Below are 26,792 nucleotides of genomic sequence, written 5' to 3'. Positions count from 1 at the left end.
AGCAAAAGCTTATGCACCCTACCTCCTGCACCCACCCTTGGAAAATCATTTTCCTTATTTATCGCGGCTGCTAATGGTTCCAGGGCAAGGCAGAACAATAATGGGGAAAGAGGGCAACCCTGCCGGGTGCCCCTATCCAGAGTAAAATAATCAGAAATTAAACCATTTGTTTGTACCGCCGCTACCGGGTGTCTATAAAGTGACTTAATCCATCCAATAAATAATTTCCAAAATCTTAAAAAGATAATCCCATTCTACCATATCAAACACCTTTTCGGTGTCAAATGAGATGGCAGCGACCGGAGTCTGATCATTCGCCACCGACCACATGATATTGATGAGATGCCTAATGTTATCAGAAGAGCTGTGCCCCGAATAAACCCCAACTGATCTATATGTATAAGAGATGTCATAACTTTACTTAATCAGTTAGCCAAAATTTTGACAATATTTTTACGTCTAGCTGGATCAGGGAAATTCGACGATAACTCTTACACTCGCTTGGATCTTTGTCCTTTTTAAGAATCAGACTGATCCGGGCTTGTGTCATGGTTGGCGGAAGCTTTCCATTCTTGAATGATTCCATACAAACTTTTAACAAAAGTGGAGCCAGTTCTGTAGCATAAGATCTAAAAAATTCAGCGCCGAAGACTTCTGGCCCCGGAGACTTGCCTGTAGGCAAGGCCTTAATTACTTCGCCAAGCTCCTCCAAGGTTATCTCAGAATCAAGAAAAATATTATGCTCAGTCATCAGTTTAGAAAGTTCTAATGGTTCCACAAAGTTTCTAATATCTTCATCAGTAGACGAAGACATGGAACTATAGAGATCAAGATAGAATTCTTTAAAAGCATTTTTAATATCAATGGCCAAGGTAAATATTTCACCACCAGCAGATTTCACTGAGGGAATGGTAGAAAAAGACTCTCCCTGCTTTATATATCTAGCCAAAAGCTTCCCCGCTTTTTCCCCCAAACTCAAAGTATGACTGTCTTTCCCTGAATAGCCAAAACTCCACATTCTGCGACAAAATAGTATTATATCTTTATTTCAATCGGGTCAATTCTCTGATGCCATCAGATGACATTCGGCGCTTCAGCTCTGCCTCGGCACTTTTAATATTCCCTTCCAACTGTATGAGTTCTCGTGCTTTGGATTTGTTGATGAATGAGGCATTCGACCCCTAAGAACCACCTAAAGTGCCTCCCAAGCCATGCCACAGAGGATACTGAGGACCAGTTGGTCTCCATATAAACACTGATTTCAGCCTTTAACATTTGTTGAAATTCAGGATTTTGCAAAAGGGTTACATTAAAGCACCAACTATATGATTTATTTTTCTCCATATGTGGCAACACCTTTAAACTCACCAGGGCGTGATCTGAGACTAAAATTTTTCCAATTGAGCAATCAACAACAGATGAAATGAGGGACTTAGATATATATATAAAATCTATTCTAGAATAAATTTTATGAACTGATGAAAATGTGTAGTCCCTACCAGATGGGTTCAAAAGTTTCCAAATATCTGTAAGACCAAGATTTTTACAACATCCTGTGAAGCATCAGTGTTGCTGTAGGGGGCTTGCACACTTTTGCTTCACTATGATCAAGGACTGAGTTCATCAAAAGATTAAAGTCTCCTCCCAATATTATATCATGAGGGGTGCCAGCGGCTTGCAACATCCCTTCAAGATCTATAAAAAAGCCCTGATCATCAAAGTTAGGTGTGTTAGCCAAAATAAGACTTTGTCCCTGAATTTCTGCTAAAACAATAATGACTCTTCCTAATTTATCTTTAATCTGTTTGAGACATTTGAATTGTAGATGTTTACTTATCAGTGTAATGACTCCCCTGCTCTTACTTGAGCCAGCACTAAATAAAACCTGTCCACCCCATATCTTCCCAAATTTTTCAGCTTCCTGCGGGGAAAGATGTGTTTCTTGAAGAAACACTTTATCATATTTCTTACGCTTAAGAAGAGAAATAACCTTCCTTCTTTTTATGGGGTGCCCCAACCCATTCACATTTCACGTGGAGAGAGACAATCCACTCATATTAACAGAAGCCAAGAAAGCCTTCCTTTACTCCTTGCCTTGAGTAACATGAGATCTTTATCGGACGATCTCAGAAATTTGGCCAGAATTGATTGTCTATCTCCCTCAGCGGATCGCCGAGCCGGAACCCTGTGAGCTCGCTCGATTTCTAGCTTGTGGCCTGCTATGTCGAGCAGACTCGGAAAGAGCCCGTCCAGGAATTCCACCATATTCTGACCCTCTACTCCCTCAGCAATTCCAACAATATGGACGTTATTCCGCCAGCTATGGTTTTTCATGTCCTCCAGCTTCTCCCAGACATGCTCCAAATCCGCGTTGGTCGCTAGCGGATTAGCAGCTAATTCCCTCTCTGTGGACTCCAGATAATCGATCCGTTTTTCGACTTCCCCCACTCTTCTAACCACTTCACTGGCCAAATCTTCTCCCTGGTCCACGGTCTTGTCAGGGGCGTCAGCTTGAGCAGGTAAGTGTCTTTTAATGTCTCCAGAGCCTGAGGATTTTGAATTCTTTAACATATTGTCTTCCTAGAACAGTTAAGGAACAGAGTGTATTGAATCTCACTGGTTTATGAAAATAAAGTGTTAAAACTAGCAAAGTGCGCAGAGCTCGCCGTTCACAAGTCCAAACCTCGCATGGCATCACGTGAATTTTTTGCGCTGATATTCTTAATCAGTTCTCTACGCAAATTATACTAGCATCTTAAAATCCTGCAACTCTAATCCACCCCTTTGCCTGAGACAGTCATTCAAATTCAAAGGTGTCTTCCTCAAGAGGGCGCTTATCGGCCCTAAAAGCAGAATCCTCCAATGGTCTATGCAAAACATAGGATGCTTTTTTGACTTGCACAGGAAATATTTTTATACAAAAAGTGTTTAAATCTATTAATTTCAAGGATTGTACATAAGATACAAACAGAAATCCATCAGTGTGTAATCTCCAGAAAATTATTAAACAAAAATATTTATACTGTAATCACATACGACTGTGATTGGTCCATCCTGAACAGCGCTGAGAAAAGGAACAGGTGCCATGTGACAACTCTGGTTATGTGCCGCTTCAGAAGAGATCTGACAATAATTTACACATAAATAATGATACTGAGAACTTTAATAGTCATTAAAATGAAAATGAAAAACATAGTATAAAGTGAAAGAGCACCTATTATGGTTTTTAAACGTGCCTAATTTTGTTTTAAAGATCTCATACAATAGATCTACATGCATCCAAGGTAAAAAAACACTTTAATTTGCTCATAATTTAAATTGCAGCATAACCTTTTTTTTTCCAGCCTTAAAAAACGACTCCTTCAATGATCCATTCTAAAGGATTCATTCTAAACTCCTCCTTTCAGAGAGCCTATTCTGCTCTGATTGGTCAGATGTCCCAGTCTGTTGTGATTTGTCTACCACTGTGTAGTGTTTGAGGGCGGGTCAAAGCAGTTCGCGAGCAGCCAATGAAGACCAGAGGTGGGTTTTTTGTTACCAAATTATGTAGTTTAGTACAGGAAGTAAGTCTGGAATTACTAAGGACTCGTTTCAGGTGTTTAGAATCGGTTCTTTCTTTTGGGAGTCATTAACTCCATTTGTCGTGCACTTTGATTTTTGAAACTTTGCAGACTTTTTTACATTCACAAACAGCTATATAACACACTACATGAAAGGTAATATTTGAAAAACCATAATAGGTGCTCATAATAGTATTTTCTAAGTGGTAGGATTGCCCAAATGTTGGTCTGGACACTTCCGATTTTCTGAAAGTTGATAGGGACATGTCCCTACCGTTCCTACCTAAATCTGCACCTTTGATTCCAACACATATAAATACATGTGAAAACCAGCCCCAAACTGAAAGTGATGAAAATAACCCTTGTCCTGTAAACTCAGTTCAACCTTTTGGGTAAAATCTACCTTCATCTTTTTCAGACAATAGTGTGTGAAACCAACATACAAAGGAGAAAAACGATAGAGAAAACAAACACTTGTGTCAGCAGACTTTTGACACAAAATTTTATATTTATAGCCCTTGTGAGAACTAGCCCTGGTCTACCATACTTTATTAACCACTACATTATACAGACACACAGTATACACATTATGTTTAGTAGAAAAGAAATCATTGCACCTGAGGGAAAAAGTAGGCCTATCATAATTTTCCCCAATATTAAAACATAATGAACAGTACATGTATAAGGATGGCAAAATACAGCAACCCTTCAATTGCCTATGGATAGCCACCCAACTAAATTATTCATGTATGCCGGTGCATCTACTGGCATTTCTGGCTAGTATTTGGGAATTAATAATGCATGTGATACATTTTTGTAAATACATCTTCATCCATGACAGAGTTCTCATTTATATGTGTGCAATGCAATGTAGCAATCCACCATCCAGAGGAGGAGACAGAGGGGTGGGTTTGGGGATGGGTTGGGTATAGATCTAGAGAGAAAGAAAGAGAGATACCGCTGTGCTGGAGGCTTTTATAGAGGAGTCGACTTACTGATGGGACGGAACATTCCAGTATCTCTCTCCCAGAATCAATACATTTAGAGCTGTGGTCATCTCTTACTGTTAAGGTGGTTTGGTGATTTTCTGCTCTGTTTGCATGCGCAATGCAATTGTTTCGACACCAGAAAACAGATTTAATGTGGTTAATAAGCATCATTTTAAAAATAAGAAATGCACAGAATATTGATGTCTTTTCTTACATTACTGAAGAACATAATGAAACTAAACATAAATTCATACTCGCAACTCAAATATGAATTAACAAACATGTAGAAATTTAGCCCACCACAAACTTTCTGCCACACATTGAACCCTACTGCATAGCAGGTATTAGAGCTGCTTTGTTTTCTTTACATCCTGGTGCTATTGTCAGATGATGCAAGCTTGAGGGAATACCTTAAATCTGTGCCACAAGGTCCTGCTCGCTATTCTCCCCGCCTCTGTCTCTATGAAAGCTGATTGCATTTGAGATTCCTTGAGATTTATACAGAGGAAGCTTGCATATGCCACAGAGCCACAGATCTGGACATAGGATGTTGGTCCAATTTTTTCAGGCAAAAGCAACAGAATTGTTATCTTTCTTTGTGGATTTGCACTATTAAAGTAAGACAAAGTACTGAATACATTTACAATTATTTGACTTTTCCCTATTTCAAGTCAACTGAGAATATGGGAATGAAAAGGAGTGATCATATTCAAAATTTGATGGCCCCATGGTTGGATCTAAGAAGGTAATTTAACATGGATGGATTCCATTTGCCCTTTTTGAGTCTGGTGAGTATAATTTTAAGATATGTTGAGGAGATCAGGGAGTGTTGTAACTCATTCTGGAACTCAGTGTTTTTGTGCTATGTCTCTTAAACCTTTATATAATGTTTCCATATTTGTCTGCTACAAATTAAATTAGTTTAGAATTTTACATTTTATCCCTGAACTGTGTAAATTAATGTCAAGTACAAAGAGTGCTCTTGTTGCCCATTACCGGGGTGGGTTGTAAGACTAATTGAAAACCATTTTTAAAGACATTTTAAATGTTGTGCATGAATCTATTGTGGTAATCAAATTTACTTGTTCAAAATAATTATGTCATCACCCATCACCACTCCTAGTCCAAACCACTGCCATTTCATTTTAAACATTTTAATTCAAAACTTTAAACATATAGGAAGCATTTTAATTCAAAACAGCAAATAAAATTACAAACAAATATAGAAATACATAAAACACTGGCTAACAATGTGTGTGTCCATCTCATGACTGTGGCAAATGTAGGCCTATACACTGTTCCAGTTATACAATCTTTCACTGTCAGTAGAAGTAGCCTACATTGTAAAGTAGTGTTACAACCCAGTCTGATCAGCCATTATGTTTCCATTTTCGTTTTTTAACGTGTAAAAAAGATTGTATGGATGTTATATCAAATTAAACAAGAGAACCTGCTGATTTAGTTATGTCATTTAACATCAACGTGATCGTAAATCAAATGATAAACCAGATGGGGCATGTTAGAGTTTAAAATGTTTTATTGTTGGTTATTATCTATTGAATGTTTGTTAATAGTAATGCAGTGAACAATGGGCCTACACAATGGTCATACAATGGAAGTAATGTGGTTACATGGCCAAGTGGTGGCACTGTTAATTCAGAAAATAAAACATCTACGAATCCAAATTGCTCGAACACAATGGAGAAAATTGTCCTAATGTCATGCGCGTTGGATATATGTGACAAATTAGGCTAATTTGTATTTAGCCTATTTATTTATTGTTTTATTATTAATTTAATTTGTGTAGGCCTACATTATAAGAGTAAATATAATTAATGCATCGTTTCTTGTTTTCCATTTCCCTCCGTCTGTTCATTATCTAAATACACTTGTTGAAGGATATTAATCAAAGCATGATATTAATCACACACACACACACACACACACACACACACACACACACACACACACTTGTTTTTATATCATTATGGGGACTCTCTAAAGACTTCCATGCATTTATGGATTTTATACAGATCTAATGATAATTTATATCCCCTAACCCTAACCGAAACCTTTTTGCATTTTTACATTAAATACAAAATAAAATAAAGGTTTAGTATGTTTAAAAAGCCATTTTCCTCATGGGGCCCCACAAGGTAGGTGATCTCAGGTTTTACTATCCTTCTGGGGTTATTTGGTCCCCACAATGTAGTATAAACATAGTACACACACACACAGCAAGCATCCACAAGTGATGGTCCAGTAATGTCCTATTTGTGGTCGCAGCAGTCACGTACAACGTACATGTGTCTAAAATAATGGCTAAGTAATGTCTACGCAACAATGAAAATTAAACAATTAATACACAATATCAAGCAAGCAAGCAAACAAACAAACAAACTGTCAGTACATGTTTAAAAAGTGACACACCATACTGAAGCGAGCGACGCGACAAAGCTGGAACGCCCCCTACACTGTCCGCGCGCATAGAACGCTTTCTTCAAGTTTGTCGCGTCGCTGGCAGTGATGAATAATGATGACATCACTCTAACGTCACACGTTTTTTTTTCCTGCAGCGATAATCATGGCGGATCAACAATTCAACAACTTTCTCTGGTGAGTAAACCTCCAGTCTCCGATTAAATAGTATACACACTTTTTTGTTTGTTTGCAGTTTGGACTGTATTGGGAGTTTATAGGTAGGCTAATATAATTGAATGAGCACATTGTGTTTGTAAACAAGGTTAAATCTGTTTTACAATTTACTGTTGATCTTGCCGTTACTTTATATAGCCAAAGACAGATACATGTATTGGTATCATATAGAAACAGCAACTTAAATGAAAGGAAAGTTCATAAGCACATGAACTCCTAGTAATGGCGTTTGTCACTTTGCAAAAAGTCGAAACGTTAGTGTTTTGTCGCTGAAAGTATTTTCTCTTTCGTCAGTAAATACATTTTTATTTTGGAAGCCAGTAGTGTTTATCTTGAAGACAAAAGGTTTTGTAGTTTAAAGTATAAAGTTTTGATATTAACTGTGTCTTTTGAAACAGTGGAGCAAATGTGTGTAACTGGGTCACATCTTCTACTTTCTTTCTTTTAACAAATCTCAGTGCCTTTTCACTTTTTATTAATCAGAAAACATAAGAGTATAGGAATAGTCTTGTGCATCTCTTTGAGCAGTCAGTAAAGTATTGTGGTCAATTTTGTGTTAGAACAAAGGAAATATGTTAAATCAGATGTTAACAGTGTGAGTTTTAAGTATTGATATTTATTTATTTTTACATATCTTGAATTTAATTACTTTTAATTACTTTGATTTAATTTGACAGCCCAGTTACTCATAATAACTGACCTAGATAGTAACCCAACTTAACCCAACATAAAACCTGGCTGTACTTTGCTACGTTCATAATATAAATGCTGAATCTGGATGGATACATTGCAGGTCTATTTGAATGAAGCCAAACTGCTGTTATTGTGGAAAGCATTTAAAGGTTTCCTATTAGCTGAGTGATATTCTCTCTGATTGAAGGTAGAACACAGGAGAGGCATTTAGCACTTACTGCCTAATGCCTTTAATTGTGTTGTAGGATTGTCAGTAATACTTTCTGATGCAAGATTTACAGAACTAGTTTTGAACATGTCAGCAGGGTGTAATAAAAGTAGACAACATGATTTCAGAGTCCATTCATTCTAAACAAGAGTATCAGACAATTGCATTTTATTATCATCACCCTCTCAAACCCTTCTGTCTGCATTTTGTGTTGTTAATAATGTTCATCGTTTGGCTTTTTAAATCTCCAATACAAATGTGCAGCAGTTAGTAATTTTAGTAGAACTGTTTGACTAAAATGTTGTTTTTGCAACTGGTATGAGCATAGTTTGAAATTTAGTTCATTATGTATTGGCCTCAGGATGTTTTTGGATCGTTTTTTATACGTATATATAGTATATATTATTATATAGGCTGTACACATGGTCCTTGATGGCCAGCTTCACCCAGATATTATGACATTCAAAAGTTCTTGAGGACTAGCAGCATTTGGTAACAGTGAGAGAACATTCTATTTGTAAACCCTACACTGGGATTGAATTGTCATGTGTGATGCTGGGAAATATTTTTGATGGAACAAAAGCCAAAATGGGCAACATGCCACAAATGTTCTACTGCAGACTGATTTGTAATGTGTGTAATAGCATTACATACAATGCAAGAGCACACTCATGGCCAGATCAGCAGTCTCTGAGTGCACAGACCTGCTCAACAGGTTTCTGATGTCAGAACAATGAAGACCTCAAAGAAGTTCAGCAAGAGTTAAATTTACACAGTCGAGCTGTATGCAGCATAGTTGCACAGTTAGGTATTGAGTGAGAACAGGTGGATATTGTTGTGCCTCATGCAAAATGGGTGCGAAATGCGTTAGTCTTGGCTGCAAATGCTGCATAACTTGCATGACTGGTATGATGTGCCGGCTGCAGTTCGGGCACACCATCTGATTGTACAACATTGCCAGGACAGAATAGTTAAGTTCTTCATGCAAAGAACTGTTAGAAACCACTGATTACAGGCTTATATCAAACAGACTGAGTTCAACACTACAAAAAGTCTTGTATTCAAAAGCACTTTCTTAAACACTTTAAATATTCTAACCATCCTGACATGATCATCTATCATCTATTTGTCTCATCTGAGTGGCAGACACTATCTTTTGTACATGGGTAGTTGACATGAAATGTTCTAAAATGAATGTTCAGGAGGAGCACGCTCATCTAATTGCAATCACCGCTAGAGTACTGTATATATAGGCTCTCTTACCTCTCTCCAGCCATAATTCTTCTGGCATCCCTCCTTCACCCCATCTCTATTTTTATTTTACTATTTTTTTTAAATTTTGTATATATTAACTTGCACTAATTGTCAACTTTTATTATGTCTCAAGTAGTCCAGGGGGAAACTTGGAGCGTATGTCTAGTTTTGCGCTTGTGACCACCAATGCGGACAGCAAGCCAACTCAGTTTAACTATTTACCTTTATCTCACAATTATATCACTGTAAATCCTAATGCTCAAACTAATTAATTGTTTTGAAGATTGAAAAATTTAATCATACAAATTAGTTAAAAATAATTAACCTTGATTAGGATTTAGAACTTTATCTTTCTTTTGAGTTCACGAAACTGACACCTTTTAAGTAAACTCAATTGTTTTATTGTTTTGAGTTTAACTTCTCTTTAAATGTACGGAAAATTAAATTTAACTGAAACTGGGCAGGGGATTTCTATTTGCTTTGCATGTCACTGGACAGGGAGAGTAAATGTTAATTGTTATATGATGTGTCTTTGTGCAAGATAACTTTAAAGGGGGAGACTTTAGTGTTTAAAGTTTTGTGTTATTTAGAAGAGTTTATGTTATGTTAAAGCTGCAATATGTAACTTTGCAATCAATTTGCGGAAGAACACTTTACATGAGTAGTGTTTTGGCTCTGCTCTTCTGGTGGATGAATCTCATGATTTGAGCTTGCCTGGACATTGCCTGTGTTTGAGCATTTAGAGCCAGAGTCATAATGTGCTATTTTCATGTTGATATTATGTTATACAATTAAACATTTAAAACTGAAGTAATTCTTGATTTGATGAAGACAAAAAACAATCCTATTTTTTTTAATGATATATATTTTGAATGAATTAATTTTACATGGCGCTTTTCTGACACTACACTCAAAGCGCTTTTACATAGAGAACAGGGAACTCAATCACCTCAATCACTAGCAGTATATTTTAATTAGGGCTGTCGATTTATCGCATTAATTCAGTGCAGTTAATTAAGAAAAATTAACGTGTTAAAAAAATTATGCAATTAATTATGTCCCCGGACTAGGGCGGGGCGATATGACAATATATAACATGTTGACGATATAAAGTGTCAGTCGATAGAGATTTTGCTATGTTGTGTATGTCGCGATATGTAAATATAAATGTGCGCAGCGTGGGCTTATCTATCAGTGGGCAGGGCTTCACATGAGACTGAGAGAATTTATGGAACATGGAAGGGGTTTTCATGGCATTAATTGTTTTCGACGGTCGCCAAGCAAATTCAGTGACATTCATCTTGCGTTTTACTCTTCATATGTACTTAATATGCTTCTCATCTGACACGTGCATGTTTTTCATGTGTGTGTCGTGCACACTATCTCTGGAGCACGAAAGTGTATGTGAGTCCAGCAGTCTTCCCAGTATTTGCAGGAGAGTGCAGAGTGTGATCCCTGGCGCTACTCAATCATTTTTGACTCAGGTAAAACCACGATAAACATCTCCAAAGAATGGGAAGACTCCCAAACAAGTCAAGAAAACGAAGAGAAGCTTGTTATTAAAACATGTGCGACATCTGTGGTGTAGGTTTACAATAGCCAACACAGAGCAGAAAAATTTAATCTGCAAACTGTGTCGCACGATGATAATAACTAACAATACAAGCAATTTGTTTTACCACCTCAAGTGAAGAATGCAAAATAATATTATGGAAGCCAAAAGACTACATTAATTCTGTCATATTTGTTTTTTTTTTTTTTTTGGAAGAAGTGTTTATATTTATTGAATATTTATTGTTTATTTTCGTTAGATTTTTTTTTTTTAACTTATTTTAAATTATTTTCTTTGTTGCATATTGGTCAACAACATATCAGACTGAAATGTGGAAAAATGTGAAATTTAGCATTATGGTATGAATGATTTAAAACCAAGTTGTGTTTTTTTTGTTTTGTTTTTTAAACTTGGATTATTGTCAAGTTCCAAATAAAGAGAAAATTATGTAAGAGCTGTAAGCCCATTTTGATTGGTTTTCTAAAAATAAATTACTATAAAGTGATATATATTGCTATTGTGATATAAAATTACTCATATCGTGATATAAGATTTTGGTCATATCACCCACATCTACCCCGGACGGTAATAAGGAATATTCCTGATCAATTAAAGCTTGAAGTACCACCTGTTTTCTCCAAGGGGCAGTAAGTAAAACTTTAGCTGTATAGGCAGTGCGCAGCTTATACAAAGAAAAAACAACCCTTCAGCAGACAGCACAATAGGATGACGCATTGTTGCGTTCAAAACACAGCTTGATGAAGTGCAAATTCAAACTTCGGATCTCAAGATGTGTTTTTCTAAGTATTAATCTACGTTTAACTTGACACAGCGACCTAAAAATTGTATGTCTATTACACGATGCAACCAAACTGAAACGCTCTAAAAGCATCCATCTGACGCAGGTGTACATTGATGGGTCCTTAGTAGGGATGTAACAAAATATCAATTATTGATCGGCACATTATTTTATCAATGTATTTTTGAGACATCAATATATTACAATTATCCGACATTTAAATTAGAAGCCCAGTTGGTGTGCATTCCAATTCACTCAGTTGACCTCTGTTTAACAGCCTGACGTAATAGCGTTGGGAGACCACGAGAGGGCACACGCACACAAACACACACACAGGACGAGCTGAAGTGGTGCAGATGGAAGAAGTTTTTGTACTTCAAGAATTAACAAAGTGACGTTAAGTTTTTGAAGGTTAGTGAAACTGGTGTAACTGCATGACATTTTTTATGTATGTCTGTATGTAGCCATGCATAGTTATTTCATTCAAGCTGTAAAACCACAAAAAGACATACTTGTTACTGAAAATACATTGTGTAGGCTCTATGAAAGATACTTATACACAATATATCATCCAGTTATGCTACAGTAAATAATCTTTGATAATCCTTTGATAATGATTTGGGTCGAATTTAATGGAAAACTATGCGAATTGCGCTCCGTGGCACTTCAATAATTTTTAATAATAATTAATAATAATTAATAATTAATAATTAATATAATTTAATAATTTTTAATAATTTTCTTTATTTATCACACATTATACATTTGCACATATACATGGTGAAATTCTTCTTTTTCACATATCCCAGCTAGGCTGGGGTCAGAGTGCAGGGTCAGCCATGATACGGCGCCCCTGGAGCAGATAGGGTTAAGGGCCTTGCTCAAGGGCCCAACAGTGGCATCTTGGCGGTGCTGGGGCTTGAACCCCCGACCTTCTGATCAGTAACCCAGAGCCTTAACCGCTGAGCTACCACTGCCCATTAAGGATGCCCATTAAGAATGTTGACGCAGAGTGTTGGCGGTGTGTTCGTACCTTTTGTAGAAAATAAATAATTGTTTTGAATTTTAGAACGCGCCACGTCATCCGCCAGATGCGTCCGGTGTGCGACCCCCTTTAATTAACCCTGTCGCTCAAAGTTTACCATAGTTATGTTGAGAAATATCTGAAGAGACAAAGACTATTTTGCTGCGAGCAGCACTACTAATATATGAAAAAATTTATATATATCGATAATCATCGAGAAAATATTCCGATTTATCGATGCATGAAAAAGGCCTTGATCCCAAGCCTAGTCCTTAGACAAGCCCTCATAATAAATCCCGGACTGATTGACAAATTCAATCGCAAAATGATTGCTGTGAACTATAGGCCAATGATTGGCTTATGTTCAATAATATCCAAGTAAGCAATACATTAAGCAATGCTTTTTGTATTGTCTTATCAATGGTTAACTCCTCTGCCACAATAATGTAATGCATTTTATTTTTCTGAATACAATTTTTTTTTTTTTAATATGTCTTCAGTTGAAGTCTGAAGTTTACAGACACTTAGGTTGAAGTCATTAAAACTAATTTTTTTAACCACTCCACAGATTTAATATTAGCAAACTGTAGTTTTGGCAAGTCGTTTAGGACATCTACTTTGTGCAGGACACGAGTAATTTTTCCAACAATTGTTTACAGACAGATTGTTTCACTTAACTGACTATATCACAATTCCAGTGGGTCAGAAGTTTACATACACCAAGTTAACTGTGCCTTTAAGCAGCTTGGAAAATTCCAGAAAATGATGTCAAGCCTTTAGGCAATTAGCCAATTAGCTTATGATAGGAGGTGTACTGAACTGGAGGTGTACCTGTGGATGTATTTTAAGGCCTAACTTCAAACTCAGTGCCTCTTTGCTTGACATCATGGGAAAATCAAATGAAATCAGCCAAGACCTCAGAATTTTTTTTTTGGACCTCCACAAGTCTGGTTCATCCAGACCTGAAGGTAACAGGTTCATCTGTACAGATAATAGTACGCAAGTATAAACCCCATGGGACCACACAGCCATCATACCGCTCAGGAAGGAGATGCATTTTGTCTCCTAGAGATGAACGTAGTTTGGTGCGAAAAGCACATATCAATCCCAGAACATCAGCAAAGGACCTTGTGAAGATGCTGGAGGAAACAGGTAGACAAGTATATATATCCACAGTAAAACGAGCCATATATCGACATAACCTGAAAGGCTGCTCAGCAAGGAAGAAGCCACTGCTCCAAAACCGCCATAAAAAAAACAGACTACATGGGGACAAAGATCTTACTTTTTGGAGAAATGTCCTCTGGTCTGATGAAAAAATAAATTGAACTGTTTGGCCATAATGACCATTGTTATGTTTGGAGGAAAAAGAGTGAGGCTTGCAAGCCAAAGAACACCATCCCAACCGTGAAGCATGGGGTTGGCAGCATCATGTTGTGGGGGTGCTTTGCTGCAGGAGGGACTGGTGCACTTTATAAAATAGATGGCATCATGAGGAAGGAAAATTATGTGGATATATTGAAGCAACATCTCAGGACATCAGCCAGGAAGTTAAAGCTTGGTCGCAAATGGGTCTTCCAAATGGACAGTGACCCCAAGCATACCTCAAGTTGTGGCAAAATGGCTTAAGGACAACAAAGTCAAGGTATTGGAGTGGCCATCACAAAGCCCTGACCTCAATCCGATAGAACATTTTTGGGCAGAACTGAAAAAGCGTGTGCGAGCAAGGAGGCCTACAAACCTGACTCAATTTCACCAGTTCTGTCTGGAGGAGTGGACCAAAATTCCAGCAACTTATTGTGAGAAGCTTGTAGAAGGCTACCCAAAATGTTTGACCCAAGTTACACAATTTAATGGCAATGCTACCAAATACTAACAAAGTGTATGTAAACTGACTCACTGGGAATGTGATAAAAAGAAATAAATAGTGATAGTTTTTATTCTATTATTCTTAAAATAGTGATCCTAACTGACCCAAGACAGGGAACGTTTTCTACGATTAAATGTCAGGAATTGTGAAAAACTGAGTTTAAATGTATTTGGCTGTATGTAAACTTCTGACTTCAACTGTATATACTATATATATGTATATATATATATATATATGTGTATAATATATATATATATATATATATATATATATATATATATATATATATATATATATATATTAGAATAGCATTCTGAGATGCTATTCTTCTCACCACAATTGTATAGAGCGGTTATCTGAGTTACCATAGACTTTGTCAGTTCGAACCAGTCTGGCCATTCTCTGTTGACCTCTCTCATCAACAAGGCATTTCCATCCACAGAACTGCCACTCACTGAGTAAATTCTAGAGACTGTTGTGCATGAAAATCCCAGGAGATCAGCAGTTACAGAACTACTCAAACTAGTCCATCTGGCACCAACAATCATGCCACGGTCCAAATCACTGAGATCACATTTTTTTCCCCATTCTGATGGTTGACGTGAACATTAACTGAAGCTCCTGACCTGTATCTGCATGATTTTATGCACTGCACTGCTGCCACATGATTGGCTGGTTAGATAATCGCATGGATGATTGTTGGTGCCAGATGGGCTGGTTTGAGTATTTCTGTAACTGGTGATCTCCTGTGATTTTTCACCTTCCTTTGAGCTGGAGGCTTTTTATCCTCTCTGATTGAGGCCGTTAATCTCTGTCAGGTGTGTCTGATTATGCCACTCCACTCTCTTCCTTTTTGTCTCTGTGATGGTTGCCAAGGGCAATGCTGACACCCTCATGGTTGCCTTGCTACACAATAATAGCACTTTGTTAATTTTTAACCAAAAAATCTTACATAGTGCAGCATTAAAGATTTTGGAGGTTAACATTATGGTAAATAGTGGAGCTTGAGCATAGCTTGAGGACAGGTACAATTTAAGATTGTTCTACAGTATATGGCTTTACTCGTTTATGCAATTGCTATGGTAATCAAAGCATTGTGTGTCCAATTAGCATGCATTTAGCATGCTAGCATTCACTGTTCTAGCCAGTTCTACTTAGTACTAGCTAGTTAGGTTCCCTCTACTTTAAGTGTTTATATTGAACTTACATGGTAATTGTTAGTTCAGCCAGAGTTAAATGGAAAGTTAAGTGCCATTAAAATGTATGAATTGGCTTAATCAATATTTCAAGTTAAGAACAATTAACATGCATTTGTAGAACAAAATAAAAATGCATAAGTTCTATTAACTTGGGATTTTATTAACTTTGTTGTAACTGATTGCCTTGAACTTCGGTTTTAAAGTGTAGGAACGCACAAACTCATGAAATAATTTTGGAAAGTTGACATAAAAGTTGACACATTTACATTTTTTTGTAAATTTTTTTTATTTGCTTATTTGTTTATAATTATTATAATATGCACTGTAAACCAAACCAAGTATTCTAACCGACGAGCGAGAGCAATTCTATTTAGCTCGCAATAATGCACGAGCGCATAATATACTGGACGCGCCACAGTCGCATGCAGACACCGAGCGCACTCTCCTAGCACTGTCCTCGCTCTTTTCCAAGTGTCTTAGCAGCAGCTATTACCAATGTGTAGAAAATATATATATATATATATATATATTAAAAAAAACACATTTCATAGCGGCATTGCACGTCTTTTGCAACATTTAAAGTATCCCCGCACATTCTGTGTTCACAGTGCGTGAAATCCCCACATTTTTCATTTTTACATGTTGGTGAAAAGCAGTAATCCACACATTGGAACACAAGAAATCAACAGTTTCATTCTATAGGACTGAAAATGCATGTCTCTCTGTGCATATGTCTCATCATCATCATCATCTCTCTGTGCAGCTTAGACTGTTTTGCCTGCATGCGCTCTCGTAAAGGGACATAGTGCTAGTTTTATTCCCACTGTAAAAAAAAAAGCACATTTTCTCTCATTAATTTGCCTTTAAAGATGAAGTGCCAAATGAAACGTAATAAACTTTGTTAAACCCCAGTTATACACATGCCTGGAAATCACGAGATGCTCAATATCCAAAATGTAAGTATAGATTTAATGAGGTTAGTTTCAAAATGTAATCATTAATTCGACATTATAATGGCGTTTGATATGAAAAGAAGCAAGATCACTATAGCTATTAGGCTATTATTATCAGAGCTGTTTAGCTGCAGGATGAAGATGAATATTCAAAACTGTCTACTTCATATCATCCTCATGAAACAAACACTAGTTACATTTCTCATTTTTGGACCGTACAGGTATTTTTGTTTTTGTTCTTTGTATATCAGTCAGTGTTGGTCTTGTTTGGGTTGTCTGATTTCATGTTATATACATATTCTTAATTCACAGATTAGGCCTAATATCTCCCTAATGTATATGACATGTCACAACCAATTTGGTAGCAAGTCTCTTCTCAGGGATTTATATGTTTATTACATTCAGCCAGTAATCACATCTTTAACTAAGTGATTAAATCTTTGATCCTGTGTGTGAATACACTACACATGGCCAAAAGTTGCATGACAGCATGACTAAACAGGTGACCGAAAATCCATCATCTGCACAACAGAACTTTTCACTTAAAAACGCATGTGTAAATGGCAGGACGGCTGAGGTTAATATGATGTATTTATGAATTTATATCTGTAAAGTGCTTATATGGGATTACATAAGGCATAAATCATATCTTGCAAATTATAAATGTGATTCAGTTTGGAGGGACATTGTCTTAAAAACATAATATATGTAAAAAAAATAATTATCTTTGGACACATTTTTAAAGCCATGATGGTAAAAACAGCTATTTATAATTTTTGTGTTGGGGCCAGTGAAAATTTTGGCAGGGCCAGTAAAAATCTGAAGCACTGGCCCGACTGGGCCAGTTGAAAAAATCCTTAGCATTGAGCCCTGCACACTGTTGTCATTACTGGAAAAATCAAGTTGTCTTATTTAGACTTTTCTTGAAATGTAAAATTTTGGGCTCATAACTCAAATATATTTGTTCCCTGAACTTATTTTTCTTAAAAATCCATAGACTTAGCCTAAGATTTTAAGTGTTAATAACTCAAACTATTGAGTACAAAATTTAAGCTTTGGGGAATACCCATAATGCCTTGCACTTGAATTATTAAATTATGTTTCCTTCCTTGTTGTATTATTTAATTTGTTTTGTTGCAAATGTTTTGTTTCGTGTGATGTCACCATTAGGGTGATCTGTTTCCCCTTTGGTCAAGTTGGACCATGTTACTATCTCAGTTTTCCTTGTGCATGTGCAACTGAAGTACAGGTTTCTATGCATTTATGTGGAGAAATAAGTTTATTGATTGACCTAGAATCTTTTATAATCTTCTTTATTTAAGCGGTGTTATTGTTTGACCTAAATTTCAGTTCAATTAAAATTAAGTAGAAACAACATAATTTAAATAGCAAATCTGAGCTAGGCCTAAGTCTGCATGCATTACACTGAAGGACCATGGATATGCACTAGTGAAGGCAAAAATGTGTTCAAAAATGTTGAACATTTTCAAAGAAACTGAAGTCACACCACCTAAAATTTAAACCAAAAATGTTAATAAAAAGTTTCACCAACTACCGTCATTAGAATTTTTACTTAATGTACTGCATGATGACATTTTGCAAAATTTATTATAAAGAGCACTTTACAATAAGGTTCTATTCATTAACAGTAAATGCATTAGGTATCATGAACTAACAATGAACTGTAGTTTTTGCAGCATTTTTAAATCTTGGTTGATGTTAATTTGTAGATGTACAAGTGTTCATTAATGTTAAATGTCTTGTAGTATATGTTTAAAATTAACACTAACCCAGATTTATAAGTGCTGTAAAAGTATTGTTTATTGTTAGTTCATGTTAACTAATGTAATTTACTAATGTAAACAAATACAACCTTTAGTGTTACCAGAAAATATTGTCTTCATCAGAATCTTAAAATTTTAGTGTTTTATTTAATTATTCTATTTATTCTAGACATTATTACTGGTCATTTATTCTTGCATAGTCTATGTTAGCAGTATATTCAAGCTTAATAATTAGAATATGTTTAAGTAGTTGTTCATTTGTTAACTGGTTTGGAACAATTATCTTTTTTTAAGGTATTTGTTTAGAGGAGGATTGGAAATAGTCTTGGTCTTGCAGTGCACATGCTGGTGAATATTTCATGTGTTTGTGAGGTTACTGTGAGGACTTCCTCCGTCCCATTTCCATTTCAGTTTTAAAGGAACAGTTCACCACATTTTCATTTTATTAAGACAACATAAATTGGCTTGATGAGTGCAGTTTTTTCGATGTTGATGTATTTTTTTCCCCTATACTTTCTATTAAAACTTTTTTTTTTTTTTTTTAAATTAGCCAATTCACAGCCGTGAACCATGATTTGCAACTTGCTAGTTCTCATTCTAGAGAGTGCAAGAGGATGTTATCAGTATTTGGTCCATTTTCCTGTAAGAAAAAGATAGTTTATTCAGACTTTCAAATCAAACGAATTTTATGAGTAGCATATATATTGCCTCAAGGCTAATAGATACAGTATGTACTATAAAAAGGCCAATCAAAACTCAAATTTATTTATTTAAAATTTTCTAGTTGACAGTTTTTGCTTGTGGATTAGCCTAATAATCTACTGTGTGCCTAACTAAAACATGAATAGTTCTTTTTGAATATCTTGAAAATTCACAATTGTATTTAAAAAATAAAACATACCCAAAAGTTTCACACAATGAATTCTTTTATGAAGTGGAAAGCAGTTGTAGGTGCATGCAAAACATAACTGACAGATATTTGGGTGCTCTTTTGAATGATAATTTGGCTGATTTTGTCAAAGTGTTATTTGTCCTTGACTTATCAAGAGCTTTATTCACATGATGTTAACTGTAATAGAAAGACTGTGTTGAATTATATTAGATTAAGTCTAGTAGATGGCCTTGTTTATAAACTGTAGGCCTGCTATTTCGGAGGACTGTTTCTGCAAGTCACGTAGTCACATTACAAATACAATACCCACTTTAAAGTTGGCACTGCTGTATGAGAATAATGTAAAAGCCATTAGGAAATAGTTTTTTTTTTTTTTTTTTTTTTAATCAGTCATTTTGATCCCTGTTATGGTAATTATCTGTTCACTGCCACTGTTCCTTTTCGGTAAATATATGAACATCTTGCATAACACCAACTTGTGCAGTATAACCAAAATTATTTGCCCAATGATTTTAGACCACTTTTAAGAGTTCTGCAAAAACACTCTGTTACTGGTAAAACATCTGCTATAATATAATGAAATACTTGCAATTTATTTGCTGCTTGGAAATAAAATTGTCAGAATACATGGTTATTTTTGAATGGACATGAATGGGGAAACATAATTTTTGGGCACCATAAGGTGTGGTTCCATCTACCAGCAGAGGCTGACGGTGACATGCTAACCAGCCAATGCCTGACCCCCTGATCTAATATAGTTCTAAACGCATATCTGATTCTCCTATTAATTCAGGATTTTTCATACATGACAGATAGGTTCATGAGTCAAGTCTTGCCTTGTATAGTCATGTACCCTGTTTTATTGACACCGGACACGAGCAATGTCACATCGCGTCACCCTGCAACGGCTTGAGGCTGTCTACACTGGACGGGTCGAAACAAACATTCTAAACCAATTATTTGTCTTGTTGGCAGGAGTCGTGCCAGCACGTGCAGTGCAAAATGGACATTTTAGGCTGAATCATACTAGGGCTGTCAATTGGGCAAAGAAACTAAATTCAAATTTTTACCTTAAATATTTTCAAAAGTTGAATAATATGGAATTTTAAAGTCAGCTGATTTTTAAATTGACATTATTTCCTTAGTCCACTAGAGGGCGCATTAAATACATAAACCATACAGCACCGTTATAATATTGCAAAGAACATTCCTGGCTGTTAAAAAAGTGCATTCCATTTTCAACTGTGCATAAAATACATCAAATACTCTCAACACGCTGTGAAATGATCTTGCTGCTGAACACTTCATGACTAAACTACACAATTACTGGTGAGTGAAATGTAAACATTTAACAGCCATTTGCCAAATATATTCACTTTAGTCGCATAGCGCAAAATTTGGTTGCAAATGCGAGCGATTTCTTCTCAGTGTAGTGGAGGGTTGCACATTGTGTGAAAAGATCGATCTTGGGATTCAAGAATTGATCATTCAAATGAAGATCTTGATTAATCAGAAAACACTATATTTCTACCCACCCCTAGTTGTGAAGCGGCTCAGATTATGAGCACAGGCCAGGGGCTGTTCAAACAGATGGAACACAACAGAATGGAACCAAACGTGAGGATCTTGAGACACATATTTCCAAGTTTAACATCTTTCCTGACAAAGAGTTTAAAAAAACTCATTGCTTGATCTGAGAAACGCTTATAAGAGAGCAAGTACCTCCACCAACTGTAAGGGGCTGTTCACACCGAACGCTTTTGCAACCATCCATTTGTTTTTCTATGTAAACGTGCGAAAGACGAACATCTTTGTTTCACTTTGTTTTTGTTTATTCAGCGTCTTGTGCAGGAGCGTTTTTTTTTAATTTTTTTTTTTATTTTTTTTTTAGATGCTGTGTCTAATTAAAAATAACTTTAAAAAGCATCTCAAGACACCTGCTTTCTGTTAAACTGTATTTGTTGCATTGTGTCTAGCCTTTTTTAGCACAAGAATGCGATCGATCTGAAGTCATCGTCAGTGCTTGGCACACATCGTTAATTCGAATGTGCATTTTTTTTCTTAAATTTGACGAATATTACAATTTGTATTTGACAGCCCTAAATCATACTCTACACAAGTACACGAACAAAGATGCGTGCACTTGGCCATTGCCAACACACGATCCAGCTGAACATGCTTAACGTGCGTTCTTACATTACCATGGCGGGAACAAATCTCAGTACTCAAGGGGGCGATAGAGTTACCTTCAAACGTCTGTGCCATTAAACTGAATATGTTATTATTCTGGTAAGTTGCATTTTTTCCCCTTTTCTTCCCAATTTGGAATGCCCAATTCCCAATGTGCTCTAAGTCCCCGTGGTGGCGTAGTAACTCGCCTTAATCCTGGTGGCGGTGGACAAATCTCAGTTGCCTCCACGTCTGAGACCATCAATCTGCGCATCTTATCACGTGGCTTGTTGAGCGCGTTACCGTGGAGATGTAGCACGTGTGGAGGCTTCATGCTATTTTACGCGGCATCCACGCACAACTCGCCATGAGCCGCACCGAGAGCGAGAACCACATTATAGCGACCACAAGGAGGTTACCCCATGTGACTGTACCCTCCCTAGCAACTGGGCCAATTTGGTTGCTTAGGAGACCTGGCTAGAGTCACTTAGCACGCCCTGGATTCGAACTCACAACTCCAGGGGTTGTAGTCCACGTCTTTTCTCGCTGAGCTACCCAGGTCCCCACCTCTGGTAAGTTGCTTTAAATATATTGACGTTAACTAACTTGCTCAGCAATATTCTCTTAAAATTGTTGCCATGCCATGACAGTAGTTGAAAGAGAAAACTCACTGTAGAAGTGGATGGTTCACACTAATCTTGCTATAGCGCCCCTTGCGGCAACATTGAGAATGCAATGCATATTTGCTTTAAGTTATGAATTGCAGTCTGACAAATTTCAGAATGCAACAGCGTGTGAAATTGTGCTTGTGTTGCAAGATGCGTCTGCATTCACATACTTAGAGTATGTTTCAGCCTTTACTATCAGTGTGACTCAATTTTCGCATCCAGTGTAGACAGCATTATTTATTATAATGGGAGTGATTTGCTTTTGTCGCGACGTGCCGCTCGCATCTAGTGTAGACAGGGTGTTGGCAACGAACTGAATGGGAAGCCAAGGGCTGAAACTGCTACTACCGTGAAACACACATCATGCACCAGTATCTGCATTGCACCCACCCACCAAATTGATTTGTGACACGCTATCAGCAGGGTTTTTCTTAGGTCAAAAATGGTGTTAAGTGCATGGTGGCTGAGGTACACAGTCATTCACATGCACAAATTTGGTTCATTATAATTTCAATTAATTTATATTTAGTATAATTATATCATTGCATTTCATGATTACACTGGATATGGCAAAAAAAAACAAAAAAACATTTTTTTTAAATCCTGTAGGTGTGAGTGTGAATGTGTTTGTCTGTGTGTTAGTCCTTTGATAGACTGACCATAGGCTCCAGCACTACCTGGCCAGTTGAAGCAACCCCAGAGCATAACACTACCTCCAAAGGCTTGTACAGTGGGCACTATGCATGACGGGTGCATCGCTTCATGCGCTTCCCTTCTTACCCTGACATGGCCATTGCTTTGGAATAGGGTAAATCTGGACTCATCAATAGGGATGATGCAATTATACGGTTTTACTATTAACCGCAATTAAAAATATCACGGTTAATTTAACCGTAAGAATTTAGAATCCACGGTTAAAAAACGTGAAATGCTTTATTTACACGTGGCAAAAATATTATATATAATGCATAAATATATAATATAAAAGAGTTTTTCGTAAGATTTTGTAAGCCTAAATGGGAAAACTCTTGTGCCTGTGTTGGTAGTGGTACTGGAGCTGTTGCTATTGTTACGGAGGGTGGCTGCGTGGTGCTTTAATGGCCAGGTGTCGCAAACTGAATGTGAACTTTCAATTCACGTGAAACTGAAACTTAATCACACAAATTCCAAAATATAACAGAATTCGATCTACCAGACTCATATCCATCAAAAAAGTGACTTAAATCGGCTGTTTGGCAGCATTTAAATGACTGACTGAAGACGACGGATGTAAAACAAGAAGACAGAATTCATACTGTAGAAAGATTCACATTCTACAAATGGGACAGGATGCTCCTAGTCGTCCAACAACAAACTAGTAAGTTTATTATTTTTAGCTGTGTTGATTTTAAAGTGATGAATTAAAGGTGCCACTTTTTGTATTGTTTAAGCGTACTGACAGCGCATGGTGCATTTGCGTGTAGTTACTATCGGCGAGTAAACTTGAAAAGTTGCGTCTTATATCGTCCTCATTATTCAAAGCATTGTTTCTGTACAAATTCACCGCATTAAACAATAAATGTCAATTTTAGTCATGATCGGACTTTAAATTGCCTGCTGTAAGCAATGTTCTCCTTATTATGTGTAGTCCAAGGGTTTATTTGTGAGATGCTGTGGACCATAATTTAATAGAGACTGTTGCCGATTCTTTGTGTTAGAGTGCCTGACAGACAACGGATTGCTTTAATAAACTGATGCAGAAGAACTAAGAAGAACTGCGCACCCACAATAATCTTACATTTACGCACTTTTGAAGCACTCTGTTTACACTTAAGCACATCACTGTGCTCGGGATGCGCATAAGTGGTGTCGTGCCCTAGATTGGAGCATCTCTTATTATATACCTCCTATTTATTTTTTGTGTGTGTGTATTTATCTTATTATAGTGCTTCTCTTATCATCCACATATCCCCCAGAAATACATCCACATAGACGTGTAGTCAATTGTTATATGATTTGATTTTTTGCATCAGTGCTGTTGCATAATAAGAAAATGTTGGTGCACGGCACAATGGTCAAATACGTCTGTCTATTGCATGCTTGCATAGAAAACCCATTTGGAGGGATGCCCACCCCCCCCCCCCCCACCCCCCACAGAGGTGGAAGTCTTTGGTGATTGTGTCTTGACTATGCCTTGCTCTCTTGTCAGCGTCTCACTGCATAAGCATTAGGCACATACATACAACTATATTTAATGAAACACTCTTGAGTACATGATCAGTACAGGCTACTGTGCAACACTGAGTTCGCATAGAACTGTCTTTTGAAGTATTTTGTTTATCGTTTCACTTTTTTACTCAGTATTTGAGAATATGAAATTACTTAATCTTTTGACTTTATTATTTTAACAGCCAGATATGAAAAGAATAATAATCAAGAGAGAAGAGAGAACAATCAAAACTAGTACGTACATCCTCACATTTAATAAACCGCTATTTCCAGAAAATTTCGAATTGGATACATAAAGTGTTCCGGTGGACCTATTTGTACCCAACCCTCTGTGGTGTTTCGATTGTCAAAGGTATGGACATGGATCCAATGGCTGCAACAACAAACATATCTGTTGCAACTGTGGGGAGGAGGGCCACGACAAAGAGGGTTGTGAAAAACCACCTAAATTTTGTAACTGCTCAGGTGACCACCCAGCTGCATCAAAACGGTGTCCCATGTGGATCAAAGAAAAAGAAATACAGAAGATCAGATGTACTAAGAGAATTAGTTATCTTGAAGCAAAAAAATGGTGGCTGCTGTCCCTGTGTTTACTCTGAATAAAACCTTTGCCTCTGCTGCAAAAAAAGCTGTGAGAACAATAGATTGCCAGACAGATATTACCTGGATGCACAAAGATAAACCCCAAACTATAAATTATAGTAATACTCCCCCAAAGATGAAGAATACAGGAACTCTGAGTGAAACTCTTCTAAATTACATTCATTGCAATCAGAGCTCAATAACAGAGTGCCAAAAAGCAAATAAAAACAATAGAAAGGCAAGCTCTTCACATTCAAAAGCACCCCAGGATGAAAATTCAAAGACCAGGCAAACTAGTGATGTGGAAATGAAAGAGAGTGAACATCATAGTAGAAGTTCGTCCCATAAAGGTAGAATCAGGCCAACTGTCACTATTCTTCCTAACGGGTAATGGAGAATGTTATCATCCAATGGAACTGTCGTGGTATCAGGGCTAATTTTACAGAGCTACAACATTTAATTGCAATCACCAATCCTATAGCCATATTTCTTCAGGAAACACAATTACCATCAGATTGTACTCTCTCTTTTAAAAATTTTAACATTTTTAATACTTTTGGTCCCATTGACAAGCGGGCTTCCGGTGGTACAGCCATTTTAATAAGAAATGATGTGATCCATAGTCATATAAATATTAAAAGCAACCTACAGGTGACAGCAGTACGACTAACTCTGCAGAAAACCATCACAGCCGTTTCTGTCTACATTCCTCCAAACTCAAACTTGACACACACAGACCTAGATCACCTTGTTGCTCAGCTCCCACCCCCCTTTATTCTCATGGGTGATTTTAATAGTCACGACTTTCTGTGGGGCAGCAATCATTGCAATACAAAAGGTAAGAAGATTGGTTATCTATAAAATCTTCATTCTTTATGCCTTCTAAATAATGGATCAGATACCTACTTGCCCCCGGGACATGGAATATACTCTGCGATCGACTTAATTTGTCTGCCTGGATTGTACTTTGACCTATCATGGAGAGTCTGGCATGACTTCTGTGGTAGTAACCACTTCCCAATCATTGTAACCATTAAAGGAAGAGAGGAAGAAACAAATGTACAAAGATGGCAAATTAAAAAAGCTAATTGGTTTCAGTTTCAAACCCTCTGTTATGAGGGGCTTGCACGGTTTCCAGAAGACAGCCCTGATGCTATGCAGAATTTTGCTTAAACGCTTATAGCTATAGTTAATGATACAGTTCCAAGAACATCTTTAAATATGAAATGTAGGCGACTTCCATGGTTTAATAATAAATGTAAGGAAACCATAAAAGAGAGGAAGAAAACTGAAAGGCTTTCTTTAGACACCCATCAACTGAAAATCTTATCAAACTCAAGATAAGTAGAGCACGAGCAATAAGAATCATAAATGAAGTTAAAAAGGAAAGCTTCATCAAACCAAATATGGAACTTGATACGGATAATGAAGGGAAAAAACAATGGCCCTCAAATACAACACATCAAACAGCATGGTACACTTCTGACGTCAAAACAAGAAATTGCAAACACTCTAGCTAAAACTTTCGAAAGCAATTCATATATTGAGAACCATCTTCCTGCTTTTCTAATATTTCATGCTCAATAAGAAAAAGAGAAGATTAACTTTGGCTCTAGCAGTGCAGAGCCCTACAACCAACCCTTCTCCATGGAAGAGCTACAGCGAGCTTAAAACAAAATCCCACGACACAGCTGTTGGACCATATAAAGTCCACTATCAATTTTTTAAGAATC

General features: G+C 36.8%; 1 protein-coding gene across 2 annotated transcripts in view; it reads left to right on the top strand.

The window, feature by feature from the left end:
• Positions 1–7,089: 7,089 nt before the first annotated feature.
• The window catches only part of raf1b (Raf-1 proto-oncogene, serine/threonine kinase b), a 61,370-nt gene continuing 41,667 nt past the window's right edge, over positions 7,090–26,792 (top strand). Inside the window, exon 1 of one of the 2 annotated variants that reach the window (XM_051672297.1) lies at positions 7,090–7,165. The gene's annotated coding sequence lies outside the window, so the exon portion shown is untranslated. The remainder of the gene's footprint in view (positions 7,166–26,792) is intronic. The other variant, XM_051672296.1, reaches the window with a different exon arrangement.

The sequence above is a fragment of the Myxocyprinus asiaticus genome, chromosome 35, assembly GCF_019703515.2.
Source record: "Myxocyprinus asiaticus isolate MX2 ecotype Aquarium Trade chromosome 35, UBuf_Myxa_2, whole genome shotgun sequence".
NCBI lineage: Eukaryota > Metazoa > Chordata > Actinopteri > Cypriniformes > Catostomidae > Myxocyprinus > Myxocyprinus asiaticus.
The sequence above is the reverse complement of the archived record's forward strand: the minus strand, read 5'-3'. Positions and strand labels throughout refer to the sequence as shown.